The sequence below is a fragment of the Juglans microcarpa x Juglans regia genome, chromosome 7D (genome assembly GCF_004785595.1).
Source record: "Juglans microcarpa x Juglans regia isolate MS1-56 chromosome 7D, Jm3101_v1.0, whole genome shotgun sequence".
Classification (NCBI taxonomy): Eukaryota; Viridiplantae; Streptophyta; class Magnoliopsida; order Fagales; family Juglandaceae; genus Juglans; species Juglans microcarpa x Juglans regia.
This window is the reverse complement of record NC_054606.1, coordinates 13215719-13220504: the sequence shown is the minus strand read 5'-3', so window position 1 is coordinate 13220504 and position 4786 is coordinate 13215719. Positions and strand designations below refer to the sequence as shown.

Below are 4786 nucleotides of genomic sequence, written 5' to 3'. Positions count from 1 at the left end.
ACTTAATTTCAAGGTTTATAAAAGAGCAAGTCAAAGCCCAGTCAAATTCAAAGGAATACTTTCAAGTGGGCAAGATGTTGGAACAATCAAAGAACTTTCAACGAGTATAGGACTCTGCAAATAAGGATAATGATGGGGTTTGAGAATAATTCGGATTAGAGTCCAAAATGCGCTAGGAGATAGCCTAGACATATTTTAGTATTTTGATCGAAACTTTCCACTCACATATCAGATTGATGTGATTCTTGATGCATTGGAAATGGATCTTAAAGCGATACAAATTTGACTGAAATAAGAATTTCCAAATTTGAATTGTTGAAGCACATACATGGCTGTCAAGATAAGTCCTAAAATTTAGGTAATTTTTTATGCGGAAATTATGAAGATATTAGGGTTTTTTTCCTACCCTATTTAAGCATATCATTAGCATGAAATTGAGGAGTTTTTGAAGGGAATAAGCACAGATCTAGAGAAGAGAAAAATTCTATTTTTACTTCTTCCATTGAAAACTAAATCTTGGGTAAAGCCTAGGGTGGATATTGATTGGTGAAAATACTTTTACTTTATTTCAATTCATATTTTAAACTTTATTGTTTAAGATTCTAGGATTCAATTCTTCATTTGTTTTGGATATTATAATTTTGAGACAATTATATTCAATCTTGCCATGGTTTGATTTTGTTAGGATTATGAATATATGATTGTGACTTAAACAAGTTTTTCATACCATTGATTTGATCTTCTATTGCACTATTGTTTATGAACATAGGGTCATCTTTAGATCTGGTATTCATTTTTATATATGAAAATCATGGGTTGTAAAGGAAGAATAGATTCTAGAATTAAATTTGAGAAAGTAGATGAATATAATGTCCTATCTTCTAATTAGAAATTTGGTGCTATAATTCTTAATTGTGTATATCGTGTAGATTGAAAAAGTCAGAGTATTGGATCTGGTTGATGGAAGCCCAAAGCTTTACTTGCCTTCTTATCCGTGCCCTAATCTCATTTTAATTATGTGCTTTATGTAGAATTTTTAGATTTTTGTCATATTATAATTTGATTTTTTCTTTTAAGCTTGCGTCTTGTTGTATTTCTTCTAACTCCCTATGGACTAACATCCTGAACTATACTATAACACTGCATATTAGTTGGGCGTAATCAAATTTTGGCGATGTTGCCAGGGAGACGGTGGAAGAAATGATACAAACAATTTATTTCAGTAGTTTGTAAAGGCATTAACTTCATTCCCTCTTTGAGCTTACTAAATATTTTTCTCTTTCTTTTCGCATTATTTTTAGTTTTTAGGATTTTGTTACCTTGCATGCATAGGTATATTGATGCCTCGGTAGATTTGCTTGTAGGCTTGAGGTAGAGTCAGAATCAAAATTTTTTAAATATTTTATTTGATAATCTATCTAGTCTCAAAGAAATGAGTGAACACAAATATCAACCTTCTAGAACTCTTCGGGACTACCTCCACCCTACACTCACAGCCACACCATCATGCATCATGTTTCCTACCAACACACGTCAACTTAATTTTAAAACAGGGATGATACAACTACTTCCCACCTTTCATAGTTTAGAGAATGAAAATCCTTATTTGCACATTAGGGAGTTTGAGGAAGTAGTTACAACTTTCCATAGTCATAATGCTACAAATGACGTTGTGAGACTTAATTTCATTCATTTATCTTTGAATGATAGAGCAAAGAGCTGGTTGTATTCACTAAGACCATGATTAATATGACCTTGGAATGAAATGACACAGGTTTTCTTTAATAAATATTTTCCCCAACATAAGACCAATGCTTTGAAGAGGCAGATCTCCACCTTTGCACAAAAAGATAGTGAGACTATGTATCAGGCTTGGGAGAGGTTTAAGGAGTTATTGAGTATGTATCCTCACCATGGGTATGAGAATCGGTGCTTAGTTAGTTATTTCTATGATGAACTTACACTGAGAGAGCGTCAATTCATAGAGATGATGTGTAATGGTGAATTCTTGCAGAAAAATCCAGATGAGGCTATAGAATATCTCAATAAGCTTGTTGAAAAAACTCATACTTGGACTGGACCTAGTGCTACTGAGAGTACTAATAGATCACGGCCTGCTGGAAATCCAAATAATGGTGAAATTTACCATCTTAGAGAAGAGAATAACCTAAAAGCTAAGGTGGAGATGCTTCCTAGGGAGTTAGGAGTGTTAAGAATTCGCGTTGAGTCCAAAGGACAGATTATATGCAAAACAGTCCAAATGTTGTTTTGGATGCAATGAAATAGCCTATTTGGGGCACCTAATCTCAGCTGGAGGAGTCTGGGTAGATCCTGAATCGCTTCAGGCAATGAAGAAATGGCCACTCCTGAGTTCCTTAAAAACCTTGCAGGGATTTCTGGGCTTAACGGGGTACTACCGTAGATTTATTAGAGGCTATGGAGGGATAACAACACCCATGTCGAAAATGTTAAAAAAAAATATAGTTTTGTGTGGAGTGAGGAGGCTAAGGTGGCTTTTCACTAATTGAAAGAGGCAGTAACTCACCCCTAGTGTTGGCTCTCCCAAACTTCTTAATGCCTTTGACCATTGAGTGTGATGCATCAAGACATGCTGTTGGGGCTGTATTAATGCAATAGGGCAGACCCATAACATTCTACATCTAAGCCTTGAAAGGGAAGTCACTGACTTTATCCACCTATGAGAAGGAACTGTATGCACTGGTTTCAGCCATTACTAAATGGAGACCATACCTTTTAGGGGCAAGCCTCTGTGGTCAAAACTGACCAGCAAAATTTAAAACATTTATTGGACCCAAAAGATTGAGACTCTTATGAAGCAAAAATGAGTCTATAAGTTGCTTGGATATGACTTTGTCGTAGAATATAAAAAGGGGTCTGAAAATAGGATGGCGGATGCTCTATCAAAGAAGGAAGAGCGGGCCTAATGATGATTTCATTTCCATCTATAGAATGGGTGGATGATTTGAAAGCTACCTACACTAAGGATGAGAAATTACAAGGGGTGATCAAGATATTTAAGGAAGGAGCACTAAGTCCAAATTATACCATGAAGAATGAATTGTTGCTCTATAAGGGTAGATTGTATATCCCTAGGGGAATTCAAGACCAGGGTCTTAGAGCTCATCCACAACAGCAAGCTAAGAAGGACTTCTACTGGCCTGGCTTAAAGAAGGACTTGAGGGGGTTTATACGAAGTTGTGACATGTGCCAAAGAGTTAAGATAGACAACACTAAGCCAAGTGGGTTGTTACAACCTTTTCCCATACCCTCGCAACCATGGACTCACATCACAGTGGACTTCATAGAGGGCTTACCCTTGTCAAGGGGGTTTAATAGTATTTAGGTGGTGGTGGACAGACTTACCAAGTTTAGCCACTTTGTTGCCTTTAAACACCCATATATTGCCAAAGACATAGCAGAACTCTTCATCAAACATGACTACTCGTGTTGAGTCCTTTGGATCATGTTTTGTGTGTGGTGGGGTTGATCACCTAGCTCGTGAGTGCCCCACATTTGATAAAATGAGAGGAATATATAACGAATAATGTAATGCCTTAGGTATGTATAAGAAGTCTTTTACACCTTCTCCCGATACCTACAATCCGGAGTGGCGTCATCACCCCAATTTTTGCTAGAAAACTGAAAACCAATGGTCTGCACAACCACCTAGAACTTATCCGTACCATATCATGTATCATCTTCTTCTAGGAAGCCCTTAGAAGATACTTTACATGCTTTTATTGAGGCACAAAGTAAAACTAATTAAAAGTTTGAATATTTGATTATGCAAGTTATTGAAGAAAATAAGGTGATAAAATGTCATGTATCCAAGTTAATGAGCTCTTTGAGTGTGAATGAGCGTGGCAAGTTCCATTCTCAAACTCAAACCACACCCCAAGGTCAACATATGGTTCAAGAAAATTTGAAGGAGGTTAATGTCATTGTGACACGAAGTAGTAAGTCCTTACACATCTCAACAACTGATAAGCCAGATGATGTTGAAAAGAACCAAAGCAATGATAGTTTCGAGTTGCCCAAGAAAGCCGAGGTAATTAAGAGCCCAGTTAAGTTACCATTTGCTCAAGTTTTAAAATTTGGTATGGGAACTTTGGGTTTTAGCAATGAAATCTTGGAGAACCTCAGGCAGGTAAAGATCAATCTTCCTCTTTTGCATGTTATTAAGCAAGTTCCTACTTACGTAAAAGTTCTCAAAGATTTGTGTACAGTTAAGAGGAAGCACCATGTTAAGAAGATAGCATTTCTAACAGAGCAAGTTAGTGTTTCAATTGAGCAGCGAATTTCTCCTAAGTACAAGGATCTTGGTTGTCCAACCATTGCATGTAATATTGGGAATCATGAGTTTGGGCAAGCATTGCTAGATTTAGGAGCTAGTGTAAATTTGATGTCCGATTCCATTTGTTTACAACTTGGTTTGGGTGAAATTAAGCCCACTTCTGTTGTACTTCAATTGGCTGGCCATTCAGTTAAAAAACCAAGAGGAATAGTTAAGGATATTTTCATCCAAATTGACAATTTTACTACCCTGTTGATTTCTTAATCCTTGATACTAGTTCTATTGTTGACTCTAATTCTAAAATCTCCTTAATTTTAGGTAAACCTTTCCTCGCTACTACTAATGCTCTTATTAATTACAGGAATGGTCTAATGAAGCTCTCTTTTGGGAATATGACTCTTGATATGAATATTTTTCATATTGAAAAAACAGCCAATAAAGGATAACGAGTGCCACCAAACGTACATGATT

At 36.3% G+C, this 4786-nt stretch overlaps 1 non-coding gene across 1 annotated transcript; it reads right to left on the bottom strand.

Moving 5' to 3' along the window:
* Nucleotides 1–1812: 1812 nt before the first annotated feature.
* On the bottom strand, nucleotides 1813–1920 carry LOC121240132. The gene has a single exon (XR_005935461.1). It is a non-coding gene; the product is annotated as a small nucleolar RNA R71 (small nucleolar RNA).
* Between the last annotated feature and the right edge of the window lie 2866 nt (nucleotides 1921–4786).